The sequence below is a fragment of the Desmodus rotundus genome, chromosome 2 (assembly GCF_022682495.2).
Source record: "Desmodus rotundus isolate HL8 chromosome 2, HLdesRot8A.1, whole genome shotgun sequence".
Lineage (NCBI taxonomy): Eukaryota > Metazoa > Chordata > Mammalia > Chiroptera > Phyllostomidae > Desmodus > Desmodus rotundus.
Window position 1 is genome coordinate 115789242 of NC_071388.1, and position 20739 is coordinate 115809980.

At 41.1% G+C, this 20739-nt stretch overlaps 1 pseudogene; it reads left to right on the forward strand.

The window, feature by feature from the left end:
- Positions 1-8846: 8846 nt before the first annotated feature.
- On the forward strand, positions 8847-20005 carry LOC112313043 (reticulon-3 pseudogene; annotated as a pseudogene).
- Positions 20006-20739: the final 734 nt, after the last annotated feature.

Below are 20739 nucleotides of genomic sequence, written 5' to 3' on the forward strand. Positions count from 1 at the left end.
AATACATGGGTCAAGGAAGAAATCTCAAGAAAAAATTTAAAATATTTTGAACTAAATAAAAATGAAAACACTATTTACCAAATTTGTAGTATGCCCCAAAAGCAATAATTAGAGGGAAATTTGTAACATTGAATGCATATATTAGAATAGAAGAAAGATCTAAAATAAATAATCTAAGTTTCCACCTTAGGAAACTAGCAAAAGAATATCAAATTAAATCCAAGAAAAGCAAAAGAAAAGAAGTAATAAGAATTAGAGGAGAAACTAATGAAATTGCAAATAGGAAATTGATAGAGAGAATCAATGAAACCAAAAGCTGGTTCTTTGATAAGATCGATAAAATCAATAAGCCTCTAGCCAGGCTAAACCTAAGGAAAAAAGAGAGAGGACATAAATTACTAATATCAGAAATGAAAGAGGTGACATCACTATAAATCTTACAGACAGTAAAAGGATATCAAAATAATAATATAAGCAACTCTCTGCTCATAAATTTGGTTATTTGGATGAAATGGGCTAATTCTTCAAAAGACACATTTGCCAAAACTCACACAAAAAATAGACAATCTGAACAGGCCTACATCTATTAAAGAAATTAAATTAATAATTAATAACCTTCCAAAACAGAAAGCACCAGGCCCAAATGAATTCACTGGAGAAGTCTACCACACATTTAAGGAAGAAATTATACCGACTCTCTACTATTTTTTTCAGAGGATAAAAGCAAAGGGAATTCTAAATCATTCTGCAAGACCAGCATTACCCTACATACCAAAACCAGACGAGGACATTACAAGATATAAAACTATAGACCAACATTTCTCATGAACATAAATGCAAAATTTCCTAACTAATAATGAATCCAATAATGTATAATAAGAATTATACACCATGACCAAGTGGGATTTATCCCAAGTATGCAAGTCTGGTTCAATATTTAAAAAGCAATTAATGTAATCCATCACATTAAAAGAAATATCATATGATCATATCAATAGATACAGAAAAGTATGTAACAAAATCCAACACCCACTCATGGTTAAAATCTCTCAGTAAACTAAGAGTAGGAGAGAACTTCCTCAACTTGGTGAAAAGAAAAGCTGCAAAAAACCTATAGCTAACGTCATACTTAATGTTGAGATCTCAAAGCTTTTCCTCTAAGATCATATACAAAGCAAGGATGTCCCCTCTCATCACTCCTTTTCAACATTATATTGGACATTCTAGCTAATGCAGTAAGACAAGAAAAGGAAAATAAGTGTGTATTGATACATACCGTGGACCTGAGAAATACTGCCAACAATACTGTGTGTGATAGAACAATCTCTGTATCCAGGTATAAGTGCTTTGCATTTAGAGCTCAGGCCATCCTTGCAAAGCCTCAGCGTACCAGCCAGTTTGGTTATCACCTCATTTTATAGAGGAGGCATTTAAACTGAGGCAAGATGAAGTCACTTGCCCAAGGACACACAGCTAGTACCTAGGACTGGAACCTAGGTCCTCCGTCTCTAAAGCCTCTGCACTTAATCCCTAAACTGCTTTGTTCTCTCCTCACCTGATCAAGCCCTGCTCATCTATCCTATGGACCTTATCCTGCATGTCCTTCACCCTTTAGGACTCTCCTTCCACCTCTTCACACCCAGGTAGGTCCTTGTGACCACAGCTCATTTGTCATTGTCAGTTTAGATCTCTGTCTCCTGGGCCCATGGCCCCCAGGAGGACACCTGAGTATCTCCAGCACTTAGCCCAAGGTCTATAGTAGGTGCTCAGTGAACATGTTCTGTATTAGGGGATAGCTGGATGGATGGTTATGACACTCCAAGAGGTTAAATAGCTTATCTAAGGCTGGACAGCAAGGAAGGTGCTGAATCTGGCTGGACTCAGTTTCAAGTCCTCTAAAATGCTGGCCTTTGAGTCATTCTGCCTTTAGGGCCCACAGGGAAATGCTTTGAGCATTCCCATGCTTTCCCATCCCAGGCTGCCTTCTTTGACTGTTCCTCCTGTATCAAGATAGAGGGAATGGACAAAAAGAAGGAGAAATTTCTCAGCATCTGATGATAGGCTTGTATTAATTATCTGTTAATGCTCATATTGAGCAGGGACTTGTCTCATTTGTCAGGTGCTCTGAGGCTGGCCATATGGGTTGATTTTAGCAGGTTTTTGTATGTGAAAAGGAGTTTCTGTTAAACCCAGGATGAATCATCATCTGCTTCTGCAGTTGTACCCCAGTCTGCACTGCCCTCACTAACACTCACTAAGAGTCAGGTTGAGATTTCTGAAAAATTCTATGGAACTCCCTTCCTGCCTCCTGGAGGTGAGATGCCCTGTTCTCCTGGAGTGTCACCCTCTCCTTTGTGCTTTTTGAGCTTGGGTATGAACCTTGGCCCTTTCTCTCCCATTGTGGTGGTTCTGTTGTTTTTTTTCTTCTGTTTCCCCAACAAGATTATGAGTTACTCTGCAGCAGCAACTGGGTTGTTTTTGTTTTGGTTTTTTCATTTCAGTTTCTATAGAACCTAGCATGGCCCTATCACCAACAAGCACCTGTTGAAGGATGAACTCCAATTTTGTTTGCTTTACCATTGCCATGCCTAGCTGGAAGGCTGGGTTAAAAATAATCAGGTGGCTTTTGCTCTGATCACCCACACATATTTTCCCAGAGGACAAGTGGTGCAAAGGCAAGAATAAATGCTTGGAGTCAGACCAAATGAGGTTCAAATCCTGGCTCAGTTGCCATGTGATTTGGGGTTAACTAAATTCCCCAAGTCTCAGTGTCTTTATTTGTACTGTGGGAATTAATCTCAACTAAATGAAGTTGTTTAAAAGGACAAGTATAATAATGTATGCAAAGCTCTGCGTATGTTGGCCTTTCTCCTCACCTGGGAGAAGGACAGGGACTTGTGAGGCGTCTGTTGTTAGAAATAACCTTTGCAAGCTGGTAACTGACTTGAGAAAAATCAGTAATGAATTCTGGACATTCTGGGCATAGGATTTAGTTTGCTTCAGCCTTATGCCAGGCCTGGCAGATGATAAAAGTGCTTGCTTGGGGTTGTGGCTGTTGGATTCAAGAGGGGCATTGCTGGAAAAGAGAGAGGGTTCCACAGAGGAAACTTTTGGAAAAAAGCTTTGGAGGCCAGTGAGGAGCCAGTCATTGGGGTCCTTCACAGAAGTCTTTTTCAGGAGGCCTTTTTGCTGGTGATCTTCAGTTTTCTGGATGAAACAACCATCTGACCATCACAAGTCTGGGAACTGGTGATGAATGGAAATGTTTCAAAGATCAATAAACTCAATTCCCTGAGGTGGAATAGGACACCCATCTTGAGTTTCACATGGTGTCATGGGAAACACTAGACATATATTGGCCATCCTTTTATTCCCCCTCTGTTTGCATAAAAATAGATTGTGTGCCCTTCTTGTCTGAGAATTAGGGTTAAATGGTACAGCTGGAAATAGAAGACAATGCTTAAGCCAGAGAGGACAAATGCTAGGCCATGCGCTATAACTCAACCGTCTCCAGCCCATGGCAGACATACACAATTGCCACTCCTGGAATGGGCAACCTAGTCACAGTTCAGGGAACTTTGTGATAATTGGCAAAATTGTGATAATTGCTCTCTCTCTCTCTCTCTTCCCCCCTGCCCCACCCTCTCTTTATTTATTCAGAATAAAGACAATTCTTGGAGTAAATATGGATTCACAGGCCATTTGCAATTACTCTCATAATTTACACACCCTATAATAACAATGCAAGAGCCAAAGTTTGGATTTCTTCCCCTAAATATTTTCTGGTTCTTATATAGAGGCAGTATTGCCTGGTGGCTAACAGTGCAGGCTTCAGAGGTACACATAACTCTTCAAACACAGGTGAGGCCACTGAGCAGCTGTGCTTCTTTGGGCAAGTGTTCAGATGTACAAAGCTCTTCTTTTGTTAAGTGGTTAAAATGGAAGTGTGAATTGTTCAGCAGAGTGCATGACTCTGAGCAGGGGACTCAATAATGAAATTGTATTATTATTTCACTGCCATCTCTGCTTATCTACCTCTGTGTACAAAGAGACTTGCTTCCTTCCTGACCTGATCCCATTTGCATCTGTTTCCACCAGGCTCCTGGCCTCCAGTTCTAGCTTATAGCTCCTCTGCTTCTCTTTGGACCTGGAATTTGTGTTTTGTTCTGTGAGGAGGTTGGGGAAGCATGGTAGCATCAGAGAGCCAGGGGCTGGGGCCTGTCTCCCTAATGGGCAGCTGGAGTCCCCAGGATACAACTCTGGTGGAGCCATCAGTAGTCTCCCATAGGACCACCATGCTCCTTGGTCATGCCACCTCCCTGCCCATACCCACCCCTACCTCTGCCTCCTAGGTTCCATCTTCAGCCAGCTCGTAAGTACCTGTGCTGTGTTAGCTACTGGGCAGACACTGAGTATGCAACAGGTCAAAAGCTCCCATTCTCTGGAAGGACAAAGGCAGGGATGTATCTGCGGCAAGATGGTACAACACTGGGGAGTACAAGGCCAGAAGATCCCAGGGAATGGGAGGACCCAGAGGAGGAAACTCCATCCAGCCTGGAGATGAGGAGGGGAAGGCAGGCAAGGACAGAAACTTCCTCAGATGTACTACTTGAACTAATTTTTGAAACACAATCAGAGCACTCTAGACAGAGGGAACAGTATATGTTAAGGCCCAGCAGGGTGTGAGAGGATGAAAACTCGGGGTGAGGGAAATCTGTTGGTGGAAGGTAGGTGTGAGGAGTAGAGAGAAGAGTGATGACTTCCTCTCCTTCCCTCACATCTGACCCCAAGGCAGACATACCTCTCTACCCAAGGTCTTATTCTTATTCTTACCCCAAGAGGTTCCTTACCTAATGAGGTGACCCAAAATTTTATTCCTGAAGGATCTGATTACCTATTGATCCTGTTTATGTTGGCTTACTTTGTCTTCCATTAATTCTACCATTGCATATAGCCATACAAGGAGCAGTCCCTGCGGATTCCCCACCCCAACATGTAGTGGTAACTATATCTCTTCCTAAAATCAAGGTCAGTCACACTAGTCAACATTAAACTCCCTTTTTTTCTCTTTAGTTCAAGGCCACGAGGAGCCTCAAATGGCCGGGTGAGGATTTCATCTTAATTCTTCTAGTGGATACATTTATTCCTGGAGTTACCAAGACTATTTCCATAATAGAGCCCCAAATTGTGGGGGTATAAAGACAAATGTCTTGTGAGTGGTCATTAGTTGTAACATGAAGAATGTGATTAGCCTTCACCTCCTGGACCCATGTATTCTGGCTAAGAGGAAGAAACAGGGCTGCACATTGATAACTGATTCAGGACATACACTGTGTTGTGTAGAATAGAAAGTCAGTTTTGTGAGTCAGTTGTCTTCCGTATGATGCTGTAAGTAAGTCTTAAACACGCCAGTCCATGGTTCTGTAGGAACCGCAGCTGCGGAGTGATCAGATACACGGTAAAACCCATGAATCTCATGGGTGCTATTAGCCCTTTGCCTTCTTTTCTTTGTGTTGTAAAACAAGTTCCTTGATCAGTAGAAATGTTTTTGTGACTAAGGCCCCCAACAGATGGTACTGACAGCAGATGAGGAAGGAAAACCCATTTGCAGAGTTGATGTCTGTCCCAAAGAGGAAAAATCACTGCCACTCCCATAATGGAGGAAGCTCGATGCAACTGGCCTCCACTAGGTATGGTGACATGTTCGGGGCACTTGGTAATGGCAGCCTCAGAGTAGTCAATTTTATGCTGTTGAGCCAATATATAACCTCCATCCCTGCCACTTTCCACTTTGGCAATGGGTAAGTATTGGTTGGGGAAAGAGTTTGATTATTAAAAACCACATCTGCAATGGGAGTCCTAAGGGGGAGCATTCACATGAGACAAAAATACCCTCACATTGGGCCCAGTTTACCTTTCTCTACCCAATTTGTTCTCAGTCTTTTAATCTTGGTATTTCTAACTTCCTAACCACTGAACTTAGCTACCATCCACAAATCAGGAGAGATCCTCACCTCACATCATCTGTTCTCTTGGCAAAGAGGATCATGCAATGATGTACTGCTTGGGATTCTATGCTTCAGGTGGACTTCCCATCTCACTGTCCTTCAGCACACCACTGAGTTAGGCTATGGCTCCAGAGCTGTTTATCTTCAACTGATGATAGCATATTGTTCAGAACCATCTGAATAGCAGGTTTCCATGCTTTCCTCTCAGTCAAATGGTCTCAGGGTGGGTGGAGGCAGGAAGTATGTAGGAGTGAAGGCACTGGGTGAGAAGTATGTAGGAGTAAGTGCACCTGCTCTTGCAGAGTCTGATCCCATCCATTTGATGGTAGAATGATTAGACAACCTCAGGTTCATGTTAGGTGGCTCAGGTTCATGATCAAGGTCATTTGGTACCTCATAGATATTCATTCTCAATCAGAGCCAAAACTGTTTCTCAGGAAAACAGGTACTCTCAAATTTGCCACACACACATTGAGCACCACTGAATATCGTGAATCATTGGGGCCAAATGTCCAGTAGGATATCCAGTTGGTTGGTGAGATGATCTAGACCCCTGGGTTCGAAATTACTTCCCAGAACTAGAGGGTTGGCATAGTTGTGAGGCACAACATTAAAGATATGTTGGGGTCCTTCTAGATCTTTTGAGGATCATGAAAAAGTTCTGGAATTAGATAATGGTAATGGTTGTACAACTTTGAGAACAGACTAAAACCCACTAAATTTTATACACTAAAAAAGTAAATTGTGCCTTGGCCTGGTAACTCATTTGGTTAGAGTGTCACACCAATACACCAAGATTGCAAGTTTATCCCTGGTCAGGGTGCACACAAGAATCAACCAATGAATGCATCAATACATGGAACAACAAATCAGTCTCTCCCCCTCCTCTCTATTTCTTTCTTTCTCTCTCCCCCTCCCTTCCTCTCTTTCTTCCTCTCTTGCTCTAAAATCACTAAGTAAAAAAATTTTTAAAGTAAATTTTATGGCATGTAAATTATATACATAAATTTAAAAGAAATCTCCTTATCAAGTTCCCTGGTCCCCACCCCCCACCACCCGCCACCCCAGATCAATAGCTGAATACCAGGTATCAGAATGTAAAGTTTCTGGTCCCCAAGAATTAACTATAATCTTGTCTACAGGCTAAATGTGTGAATCACACAAAGCTATTATAGGGATTACTATCATGCATTTGCTATGCCTTGATGATGGTAGTAATCTTTTCCACCAGGAAGTTCTCCAGCAAAGTGGTACACCTTTTTTTTTTCAGTCCTTAACCAAGGGTATGTTTATTGATTTTTAGAGAGAGAGAAAGAAGGTGGGAAGGAGAGAGATTGATACATCAATGTGAGAGAGAAACATTGATCAGTTGCCTCCCATACACACCCTGGCCAGGGATCAGACTTACAGCCGAGGTATGTACCCTGACTTGGGAATGAACTGGTGAACTTTTGGTGTATAGGACGAAGTTCCAACTAACTGAGCCATCATCCAGGGCTGGTACAGCTTTTAATGAATTATTTTCATAAGGAGAAAGACCTCAGGTTTCCATTTAGCTCTTCCTACCTTAACAGCACTCACGCCTTTGGTCAAAGAGCTCCTGTGGGGATTCTGAGAGTTGTTAAGTGACAAAGGTTGTGTTTACAGACACATGACTAGCCAAGGTGGAGATGTAGGTAGATACACTGTGCCTCCTCACACAACCAAAGGAAGGACCACAACAAATTTAAGAACAAAAAATAACCAGAACTGCCAGAAAATCAAACTGTATGGAAATCTGACAACCAAGGAGTTAAAGAAGAAACATTCATACAGACCAGTAGGAGAGGCGGAGATGGGCAGCAGGGTAGAGAGGATGCACAGCAAGTCAGTGTGGCTGGAAGACAAGGGCAAGTGAGGTGGCAGCTGGCAGAGCGGGCACTCCCACATTTGGGTGTGGATAAACCAGGAGGAAAAACTGGGGAGCAAAACAGATTGCACAACCCAGGATTCCAGTGCAGGGAAATAAAGCCTCAAAACCTCCGACTGAAAAAACCTGTGGGGGTTGAGGCAGCAGGAGAAAACTCCCAGCCTCACAAGAGAGTTCCTTGGAGAGGCCCACAGGGTCCTAGAATGTGCACAAAACCACCCACCTGGGAACCAGCACCAGAAGGGCCAATTTGCTTGTGGGTAGCGGCAGAAGTGACTGAAAACTAGCAGAGACCTGAACAAGCTACATTGTTCCCTCTTGGACCCCTCTCCCACACACAGTGTCACAACACAGTAAAGTGGGTTGCCCTGCCCTGGCAAATACCTGAGGCTGTACCCCTTACTACGTAACAGGCACACCAAACCAAAAAAAAAAAAAAGGACCAAATGAAGGAACAGATTAAAGCTCCAGAAAAAATACAACTGAGCAATGAAACAATAGCCAACCTATCAGACGCACCGTTTAAAACACTGGTAATCAGGAAGCTCACAGAAATGGTTGAGTATAGTCGCAAAATAGAGGAAAAAGTGAAGGATATGAAAAGTGAAATAAAGGAAAATGTACAGGGAACCAGCAGTGACAAGAAGGAGACCAGGACTCAAATCAACAGTTTGGAGCAGAAAGAAGAAATAAGCATTCAACCAGAACAGAATGAAGAAACAAGAGTTCAACACAATGAGGAGAGAGTTCTGGCCAAGATGGAGGCATAGGTAGAAATCCCGCACAACCAAAAGGAGGAAGACAACCAATCTAAAATCAGTAAACAACCAACAGCACCAGAAAATCAAACTGCATGGAACTCCAATGACCAAAGAATTAAAGAAACCATCAACCAGACCAATGAGACTGGTGCGCTGAGACAAAGGAATATGGCCCAAATGAAAGAACAGAGTAAAACTCCAGAAAGAGCGCTAAGTGATAAGGAGATAGACAACCTATCTGATGGAGACTTCAAAGCCCTGGTAATCAAAATGCTCACAGAACTGAGTGCGACTGGTCGCAAAATGAAAGAGCAAATGAAAGATATCCAAAGTGAAATAAAGCAAAATATTCAGGGAACCAACAGTGAAGGGATAGAAACCAGGACTCAGATCAATGATTTAAAACAAAAGGAAGAAACAATCATCCAGCTGGAACAGAATGAAGAAACAAGAATTCAAAAAAAATGAGGAGAGGCTTAGGAACCTGTGGGACAACTTGAAACATTCCAACATCCAAATCATAGAGGTGCCAGAAGGAGAAGAACAACAGCAAGAAATTGAAAACTTATTTGAACAAATAATGAAGGAGAACTTCCCCAACCTGGCAAAGGAAATAGACTTCCAGGATGTCTAGGAAGCCCAGAGAGTCCCAAAGAAGTTGGACCCAAAGAAGAACACACCAAGGCATATAATCATTAAGTTACCCAAGATTAAAGATAAAGAGAGAATCTTAAAAACAGCAAGAGGAAAGGAGAGAGTTACCTACAAAGGAGTTCCCATAAGGCTATCAGCTGATTTCTCAAAAGCAACCTTACAAGCAAGAAGGGGCAAAGAAGTATTCCAAGTTATGAAAGGCAAGGACCTACATGCAAAAATACTCTATCCAGCAAAGCTATCATTTAGAATGGGAGGGCAGATAAAGTGCTTCCCAGGTAAGGTCAAATTAAAAGAGTTCATCATCACCAAGTCCTTATTATATGAAATGTTAAAGGGACTTATCTATGAAATTGAAGAAGATCAAAAACTATGAAACTATTGTCAGTAAAATGACAATAAACTCACAACTATCAACAATCAAACCTCAAAAATAAAATAAAATAAAAACAAAGAAAATGAAAACTAAGCAAACAACTAGAACAGGAATAGAATCAGAGAAGTGGACATCACATGGAGGATTTTCAGTGGGGAGGGGAAGGGGAGGAATAGGGGGGAAAGGTACAGGGAATAAGAAGCATAATTGGTAGGCATAAAATAGATGGGGAGAGGTCAGAAATGGTATAGGAAACAGAGAATTCAAAGAACTTATAAGTACAACCCATGGACATGAACTAAGGGAGGGATATTGGAGGTCTGGGGGGTGCAGGGGGGAGAAAGGGTAAAGGGGGAAAATTGGGAAAACTGTAATAGCATAATCAATAAAATGTACTTTAAAAAATGAGGATAGGTTTGGGAGCCTCTGGGACAACTTTAAATGTTCCAACATTTGAATCATAGGGGTGCCAGAAGGAGAAGAGGAAGAGCAAGAAATTGAAAACTTATTTGAAAATATTGCTGTGTGGAATGTCCAAGATTTTCCTGCCTGTTTTCCTCTAGGACTTTTATGGTGTCACGGCTTATATTTAAATCTTTTATCCTCCTTGAATTTATTTTTGTGTATGGTGTAAGTTGCTGATCGAGTTTCATTTTTTTTTGCATGTAGCTGTCCAGATCTCCCAACACCACCATTTGTTGAAGAAGCTAATTTCACTCCATTTTATGCTTCTTCCCCCTTTGTCAAATATTAATTGACAATAGAGACGTGGGTTTATTTCTGGCCTCTTTATTCTGTTCCATTGGTCTATGTGTCTGTTCTTATGCCAGTACCTGGCAGTTTTGATTACAGCGGACTTGTAATACAGTTTGATATCAGGTATTGTGATACCTCCTACTTTGTTCTTCTTTCTCAAAATTGCTGCAGCTATTTGGGGTTGTTTATGGTTCCATATAAATTTTTGAAATGTTTGTTCTATATCTGTGAAATCTGTCTTTGGTACTTTAATAGGGATTGCGTCGAATCTATAAATTTCTTTGGGTAGTGTGGACATTTTGAAGATGTTAATTCTTCCAATCCATGACCATGGTACATGCTTCCATTTGTTTGTGTCTTCCTTAATTTCTTTCTTCAGTGTTGTGTAGTTTTCTGAGTACAGGTCTTTGACCTCCTTGGTTAGGTTTATTCCTAGGTACTTCATTTGTCTTTTTTGCTATATCAAATGGGATTTTTTTCATGATTTCAGTTCCTGATATTTCATTGTTGGTATACAAAAATGCCTTTGACTACTGAATATTGACTTTGTATCCCACTGTTTTGCCAAATTCACTTATTAGGTCAAGTAGTTTCTTGGTGGAGTCTATAGGATTTTCTAGTATACTATGAGGTGTGGGGGAATCTTGGGGAGTAAATGCAGGCAACTGTACTTGAACAACAATAAAATAACTTTTTAAAAAAGAAAACTTATTTGAAAAAATAATGAAGGAGAACTTCTCCAATCTGAGAAAGGAAATAGACTTCCAGGAAGTCCAGAAAGCTCAGAGAGTCCCAAAGAAGTTGGACCCAAGGAAGCAGACACCAAGGCACATCATCATTACATTACCCAAGATTAAAGAGAAGGAGAGAATCTTAACAGCAGCAAGAGAAAAAGAGACAGTTACCTACAAAGAAGTTCCCAAATGACTATCAGCTGATTTCTCAGAAGAAACTTGGTAGGCAAGAAAGGGCTGGAAAGAAGTATTTGAAGTCATGAAAGGCAAGGACCTATATCCAAGATTACTCTACCCAGCAAAGCTCTCATTTAGAATGGAAGTGCAGATAAAGTGCTTCCCAGTTAAGGTCAAGTCAAAAGAGTTCCTCACCGAGCCTTTATTACATGAAATGTTAAAGGGACTTATCTACAAAAAAGAAGATCAAAAATATGAACAGTGACATGACAATAAACTCACAACTCTCAACAACTGCAAAAATGAACAAAGCAAATAACTAGAACAGGAACAAAATTACAGAAATGGAGATCCCATGAAGGGTTATTAGTGGGGAAGGGGAATGGGGGATAATGGGGAAAAGGTACAGGGAATAAGAAGCATAAATGGTAGTCACAAAATAGATAGGGGGAGGTTAAGAATAATGTAGGAAATGGAGAAGCCAAAGAACTTATATGTACAACCCATGGACATGAACTAAGGGGAGGGATGTGGGTAAGAGGGTGGGTGCAGGGTGGAGGGAATAAAGGGAGTAAATGGAACAATTGTAATAGCATAATCAATAAATAAATATATATATAAAATAAAAATATATATAAAAATAAAAATACATATAAAAAAATATATATATATTTAAAAGGATGTGTTTGCAGACACATAAGACGGCCTTGGTCCCAAACTCTATTTATCACCTGACTCCCACAAATCCCCATTTTGACCAGTTCACTCAGTAACATTTTTTTGTTTCTAGGAATTTTCATGAGCTCAGATGTTGTGTCCTGTGCATAATTACTCTGGTAGATGGCCATAAGTACCATTAAGGATGTCCAGGGATCATCCTCAAGTGTTCCAACCTCTCCTGCACTGAAGGGGACTCTCTCAGGTGTTGGAATTGGGGGTGTAGTTAGGATGTTATATTGTGCTGTCTCAGGTCACACCTCTATTCTTAATATCCAGAACATCTCAGTTACAGAGATCAAGTAGCTTACTTAGTGGGCTGTTCTTCCAGTTCAGTCCCAGGGATCCCATGCTGTCAGAGTTGTTGCCCTGGTGGCTGTCTTGCCTTGTATGTGGAAGATGTGCTATGTGGCCTCTGTCATCCAGGATCCCTTCCTCCCACTGGGAACATGGATCTTCTTTTTAATTGCTCCACTGACCACAGGCTTCTCAGGGACTCTGGCACTTGCTCACATATGAATTTCCCACCACCCAAGTGACGAGGGTATATTAAGGTCCTCTTAGGGATCCAAGTTAGGGGATGAGTATGGTGTCATATACGCCAATTCCCCTCCCACATTTCTGTCCCTAAGTACTTTGATTCCTTTTTCTTTTAAAATTTTGTTTATTTATTTTAGAGGTGGGGAGGGAAGAGAAAGAGAGGGAGAGAAACATCAATGTGTGGTTGCCTCTCATATGTCAGGACCTGGCCCACAACCCAGGCATGTGCCCTAGACTGGGAATCAAATAGGCGACCCCTGGTTTGCAGTCTGGCACTGAATCCACTGAGCCACAGCAGCCAGGGCTGATTCCTTGTTCTAAACTTTGCTAAGGAATCTCTGCATACTGAGTTCATTGGCCTAGGCAACTGCTAACAGACAGAATCACATTCAGCTAGTCAAGACTCCACTCAACCATTTCACAAACTTTGATTGAGCACCTAGTGTGTGCCAGGCCCTCTTCTATGTGCTGAAAATTCATCAGTGAACAAAACAGAAGAGACACTCTCTTTCCTGAAGCTTATGTCTTAGTGAGGGAGAGAATTTATAAACTAATAAACAAGTAGGATGCATACCATGTCAAACAGCAGAAAGTGTTCTGAAGAAGAATGAAACCGGGAAAGGGCTCCAGAAGTGCTGAGTGGGGCAGTGACAGTGAAATGGGGTGATCAGGGAAGGCCTCACAGGCAGCTGGCATTTAAATGGACACTGCCGAAAGTGAAGGGCGGGGGATGTGGACATCAAGGCAGGAGTGCAGCTGAAGCATTTGAGGAATACCAAGAAGACCGATGAGTCCTGGGAGAGCCCCTGGAATTAGGGGAAGTTAGGGGAAGGGCAGATGACAACACAGAGCAGCATGGGGATATAGGGCCGAGCTAGTCATGATGAGGATTCCCTCTTCTACTCTGAGATGAGGAGCTGTGACAGAGGCTGCTGGCTGCTGGCCAGTTGGCTTTTCCTCTGGGACACACAGCCAGTCTACGTTTTTAAGCTTTCCTTGCCATTTCATGTGGCCATGTGACTGAATTGTTGTCAGTCAGTGGGGGTAGAAGTGACTTTGCCACATCAGGTTAGGTTTATGGAAATCTCCCATGTGATTCCTATATTCTCTCATCCCATTGTGTGGGCTAGGTGTTGACTCCAGGGAGGTCTCAGAGAGTGTGTATCAAGGGTGTGAGGCCTCTGTCTTCATGCTGCCTGGAGGTGCAGAGCCCCCAACCAAGTGGACTTTGCTTGAGTGAGAAGTAAACTTCTAGAAATAAACTTTCAGTGAGGCCAGTGAAAGTTCTGGGATGTTTGTTAAACCAGTTAGCCAATACTCACCAACATAGAGATCACTGGCAGGTTTTAAATAGAGGAGTGGAATGACCTGACCTGTTTCCAAAGACCACTTGGATGGACAGATGACAGGTGGGGAAGGAGACACTGGAGGAAGGGAAGGGGGTGTGAACAGGAGCCCAGTGGGGAGGCTGCTGCACGAATCCAGGGAAGAGAGACATTGGCTCAGACTGTGGTGATAGAAGCAGGCACGGGACAGGAGGGATCACGTTCTCAACAGATCTTTCTAGTACATCACACAGGTTTTGCTGATGTGGTTTCTTAGTGGAAAGAGAGAAATAGAAAAGTTCAGGATGAGTCCAGACTTTCGGCCTGAGCATCTGGAAGGATGGATGCGGCCACTACTGAGATGGGAGGGCTGCAGGGAGAGCAGTCTGGGGAATAAAGTCGAGAGTTTAGTACTGAAATTCCAACATCTGTAGCAAGCACACCTGTTTCCAAAATTCACTCAGGTCTGAAGTTTTGTTCCTCCCACCCTCACCTATCCCCTCAGAATTCACTCCCATGCATACTTCTTGAGGGTTTTTTTCTGATATAAAATATCAAAATTTTACTATTATTGCAATGTGCAAGCTTCTCCTCCCAGGTTTTACTTTGCAAAGATTATCCTAAGGTTTGCTGGGATTTGATTCTACTTGTAGATCTGGAGGAAAGGCAGCCTCGTAAGGGCGGAGCATTGGGGAATTGTTGTGCTCTTGCAAGAGTCTTCAAACGAGGCAGGACCAGCCTCATGCTATGGGGAAGTGTGAAGCCCTCCACTGTCAGAGGAGGGAGACCCTTAGGGTATTTTGAGTCCTTGAATCCTCCTAAGTGTCCTTTTTTGTACCTGAGGTCTGCTCTTCTCTTTTCAGTGACTTGTCAAAAAAGAAATCTAGTGAGGCTCAAAATTCAACCTCTGTGTGACTCAGCAGCCTTTGGAATCAGGCAGCTCCTATGCTCTAACTACATCAGTTCAATAGATTAAGAGGTAGAGGTTCTCAGTGGGTATCCACTGGAGGTGGGTTGGAAACATGTATATTTCTCATTGTCAAAAACCATTATAGGATTTTGGAAAACAGTTTGTCAGTTTATCATAACACTAAATAGCAATTAGCACATGGCCCAGAAATTGTAGTCTGGGGCATTTATTCCCAAGAAACAGAAACTGAGGTCCACACAAAACCCTGCATAATAAGCTGTGGTATATGCACACCATAGAATACTACTCGGAAACAAACAAACAAACAAAAAGCCATCACAAACACACACAAAACAAACACCACATTAAACACCACATTACTGATACAGGCAACATCTTGGATGAATCTTCAGGAAATTATACGGAATGAAAAAAGCCAAACCCAAAAGATTACATACTGTGTGATTTATGTAACATCTGGAAATGAAAGTTTTAGAAGGAGAAAACAGATTAGGGATTGGCAGAGGTTGGGGATGTAGCAATGGGAGAGGAAGAAAGGTGAGTGTGGTTATAAAAGAGCAACACAAGGGATCCTTGTGGGGGTGGAATTATTAAGTATCTTGACAGAGTTGGTGACAACATGAGTCTATACAGGTGACAAAATTGCATAGAACTAAACACAAGTGCACAATGATTACAAGTAAACATGAAAAAATCAGGATAAGATTGGTGGATTGTATCAATGTCAATATCCTGGTTGTAATACTGTACTATAGTTTTGCAAAATGTTACCATTAAGGGAAAATAGTTAAAATGTAAATGAAATCTCTGTATTACTTGAAGGTCAATGGATGGACCTGAAGAATATTATGCAAAGTGAAATAAGCCAGTTAGAGAAAGACAAGTACCATATGATTTCACTCCTATGTGGGATCTACTGAAAAAAGTTCAACTAACAAACAAAATAGGAACAGACTCATAGCTGTCAGAGGGAAGGGGTTTAAGGGTCTGTATTAAGCAAATAAAAACAACAAATTCATACACACACAACAGTATCATCATTACCAGAGGGAAATGGGGGTGAGGGAGGAGGTAGAAGAAAGTAAAGGGGGGATAAATGGTGATGGAAGGAGACGTGACTTGGAGTGATGAACACACAGTACAATATATGGATGATGTGTTATAGAATTGTACACCTGAAACCTATGTAATTTTTATTAACCAGTGTCATCCCAATAAGTTCAATAAATAAGTAAGTAAATAAATAAAAACGTTTAGTACCTTACACCATATACAAAAATTAACTCAAAATGGGTTAAAAATCTAAGAGTAAGTCATACAAGTATGAAACTCCTAGAAGAAAACCTAGGAAAAAATGTAAGGATATTGGATTTGGCAATAATTTCTTGGGTATGGACCAAAGGCCTGAGCAATGAGAGAAAAAGTGAACAAATAGAACTACATCAACCTTAAAAACTTCTGGTCATCAAAGGACACAATCAGCAGAGTGAAAAAGGCAACTTGTGCAATGGGAGGAAATACTTTCAGGTTAAACATCTGAAAAGAGGTTAACATGCAAAATACATAAGGAACTTATAACTCAATAGAAAAAGAAACCTAATTTTTAAATGAGCAAAGGACTTGAATAGACATTTTTCCAAAGATGATATACAAATGGCTAAAAGCATGTTAAAATATTCAAAATCACTAATTATTAGAGAAATGAAAAAGAAAACCTCACACCCATTAGGAGAGCTATTATTTTTCAAAAATAGAAAATAATGTGTTGACAAGGATGTGGACAAATTGTAAACTTTGTGCTTTCTGGTGAGAATCCTGGTAAAATGGTGTAGCCACTGTGCAAAATAGTATGGCATTTCCTTAAAAAAATTAAAACCAGAATTACCATGACTCAGCAATCCCACTGATGGGTTTATATCCAAAAGAATAAGAGCAAGATATTGAAGAGATTTGTTCACCTGTGTTCATGGCAGCATTATTCACAATAGCCAAGAGGTAGAAGAAATTCTAATGTTCATTGATGATAAGTGGATGAACGAAATGTGACATAAACATACAATGGAATATCACTCGGCCTTAAATGGGAAGGGAATTTTGACATATGCTACAACTTGAGGACATCATGCTAAGTGAAATACGCCAGTCACAAAAAACAAATACTGGAACTAGCCAGTGTGGTTCAGTTGGTTGGTCATCATCCCACCAAGTGAAGGGCTTGATTCCCAGTCAGGCCACATGCCTGGGTTGGGGGCCTAGCCCCAGGCTGGGGCAGCTGACTGATGTTTTTCCCACACATCAATGCTTTTCTCCCTCTCTTGTTTTTCCTCCCCTCTCCTTTCTCTAAAAAGAAAATAAATCTTTTTTAAAAATTAAAAAATATTTAAAAACCTAGTGAAGTTGTGACTGAGACTATATTGGACCTATAAATAGTGATAAATTTGGAGAAAATGTACATTTTAACAATACTGAGTCATAATGAAACTGGTATACCTCTCCATTGATATAGGTTTTGCACATCTTTGGTAAACTTTACTCCTAAATATTGTACACTTTTTATGGTATGAATAGTATATATTTAAATTTAAATTTCCAATTGTTTGCACTCTGACTTGTATTGTGTGATCTTGCTGGGTTAACTTTTAATTTCTTATACTTGTTTTGCAGAGTTCTATGTAAGAATTGTCTATGTAAAAAATCATTTGAGAGTAGAGATAGTTTTAATTCTTCCTTTCTGATCTATAGGCCTTTTATTTCCTTTACTTGCCTTATTACACTGGCTAGTGCTTCCAGGACAATGTTTAATACAAGTAGTGAGTGTGGACACCCTTGCCTTATTCCTGATATTAGGAGGAAACAAGATATTTACACCAAAATAAACTAGATGCTGAGACATGAAGCAAATTTCAATAAATTTTTAAAAAAGAACTGAAATCATGCAGGTTATGTCCTCTGACCACAGTGGGATTACCAAAATAATATAGCATTTCACATAAAATGCAGGAAACTTGAAACTGTATAAATACACTTGCTTTAGGCTGTAGTTGTCATATGTACTACAATATGTTATAAACCCTACCTACATTATGATTTTTTATTTAAACAATCAAATGAATTTTAAAGACATTAAGAAGAAAAATATTTATTATTTTTGCCCACATATTTTTATTTCTGGTACTTACCATTCCTTCCTGAATATTCTCTCTAGTATTATATCCCTTCAGCCTGAAAAATATCTTTTGCATGTCATGTAGTGCAGGTCTGCTAGTAATGAATTGTCTTAGTTTTCATTTTTATGAAAACAGCTTTGTTTCTCCATCATTCTTGAAGAATATTTGTCTGAATAAAGAATTCTGGAGTACTTTTAGCATTTTAAAGATGCTATTCTACCATCTTTGGCTCCCAATGTTACTGACGAGAGGGTAGCTACATTTTTTATCATTGGTTTTCTGTATATAGTGCGCTATTTTTCTTTGCTTACAAATTTTTTAATCATCACTTGAGGATATGTTTATTGATTTCAGAGAAAAATGATTGGGGGGGAGTGGGAGAGAGAGAGAGAAACATCTATTGGTTGTTTCCACTGGGGATCAAACCCTCAACATTTTGGTGTGTGGGACAACGCTACAACTAAGTGAGCCACCTGGCCAGGGATAAATTTTTTTTTCTATTTACCTTGGTTTTCACTCATTTGACAATAAGATGCCTTGTTGCAATTTTTTGTTATTTATTCTATGTGGGTTTGCCGACCTTCTTGAATCTGTAAATATGTGTCCTTCACCAACTTTGAGAAAATGTTGGCCATTATTTCTTTTTTTGTGTATGTGATTCTTTTTTTAAATTAATTAATTTATTTTTATTCAGTTACAGTTGTCTGCATTTTCTCCCCTTCCCTCCACCCCACCCCAGCCAGTCCCACTTCCCTCCCCACCTCTACCCTCCCCCTTGATTTTGTCCTTGTGTCCTTTATAGTAGCTCCTATAGACCCCTCTCCCCACTATCCCCTCCCCACTATTTCTTTAAATATTTTTACTGCCCAATTTTATTTCTCTTTTTTTTCTAGGACCCCAAATTCAAGTGTGTTAGTGTTTTTAAATATTGTTTACAGGTCCCTGAGATTGTGTTCATTCTGTTGCCAATGTTTTTCTCTCTCTCCTTCAGATTGGATCTATTCGGTTGATTTCTCTCCAAGTTCACTGCTGCTTCTGACATTTACCATCTGATTTACTGAGTAAATCCAGTAAATTTTTATTTCAGATGTTGTGTTTTTAGTTAAGATTTTCGGTTGTTGTTTGGTCTGTCCTCGGAGCAGGAGGAATGACAGGATTTTAAAGAGTCCCCTGTCCTATTATTCTCTTTCTTCTCCCTGCTCCTGCCCCTGAGCAGCTCTGGCAGAACAGTCAGTGGGCACTCAGTCCCCAAGCATCTCCTTGTTCTCCTTAGGGCTGAGCCCTCCGCGCTCTGCAGCAGCAGTGGGTTGTGGGGGTAGCCTGGACCCTCTCCCGCACCCTGGGGGCAAAGAGCTGCAGCGCCTCCTGTGCGGTGCACTATCCATCTTCCGGTTATCCAGTGAGATGTGCAGGAGAATGGGTTTATCTTCGGCACCACACTGATTGTGCTGCTTTCATTGGCAGCTCTCAGTGCCATCCTTGGGGTTTCTTACCTCATCCTGGCTCTCTCTCTGTCACCATCAGCTTCATGGTCTACAAGTCTGTTCTCCAAGCTGTACAAAAGTCAGAAGAAGAAGGCCATCCATTCAAGGCCTACCTGGATGTAGACACTACTCTGTCCCAGAAGCTTTCCAAAATTACCTGAATGCTGCCCTGGTGCATATTAACAGGGCCCTGAAACTCATTTTTTTGTCTCTTTCTGGTAGAAGATCTTGTTGACCACTTGAAGCTGTTGTCTTCATGTGGCTGATGACCCATGTTGGTGCTATTTTCCATGAAATCACCCTTCTGATTCTTGCTGACCTGATCATTTTCAGTGTTCCAGTTGTTTATAAGAAGTACAAGACCCAGATTGATCACTATGTTGACATTGCCCATGATCAGACTAAGCCGATTGTTGAAAAGATCCAAGCAAAACTACCTGTAATCACAAAGAAAAAGGCAGAATAAATACATGGAAACCAGAAGTGCCACAGTTACTTAAACAACACTCAACAATTATAATGTTGTTACTTGTACTATTGAGACAAGATAGTAAGAAACTAGGAAAATTCCTTGGCAAGTGGAATAGGAAAACTTAAGACAGATAGTTGAACCTAATGGCCGAGCAACTTACAGCCAGGTGCAGATGGTCACCAGGACAGTAGGCCCCAGTGCCTGGTAGGGGGCAGAACTGGGAAAACAAGGAGCTCACCCCCAGAGTAACCTTTCCTCCCTGGAGATAGCATCTAGGCCTTAGTTGTATTTTAGCTCCATGCCAAGAAAAGCAGCAAAAAAGGTAGGCAACTCCAGGACTGACTGCCATGACTGAAGACTCCCACCCCCATTGACCAATCAGAGGAAACCAAGACCTTAAAAGGGCACACCTGGAGAACTGACAAATATTCTGCTGAATCCTTCCCCTGAGACCTCCCCCAAGACTCCTGCCTGTAAGAAACACATAAAAGCTTCAAGAAAGGACCCCCCAGTCCTGTGCTCTCCCTCTGGGGAGCAGCCAGTGCCATTCCCTTTCCTTTCTTCTCCCCACTCCTCACACTTTTCTTCACAGGCACCTGTCTCTGAAATTCTAAGGCAATAGGCAGCTGGCAGCTTGTCTCTGGCTTATCCCCTGAACCTGTCCCTAAGTCCCCTTTTCTCTGACTTTCTTGTGAGCTAAGGCAACCCACTTAGGCTCTCCTGTTGCT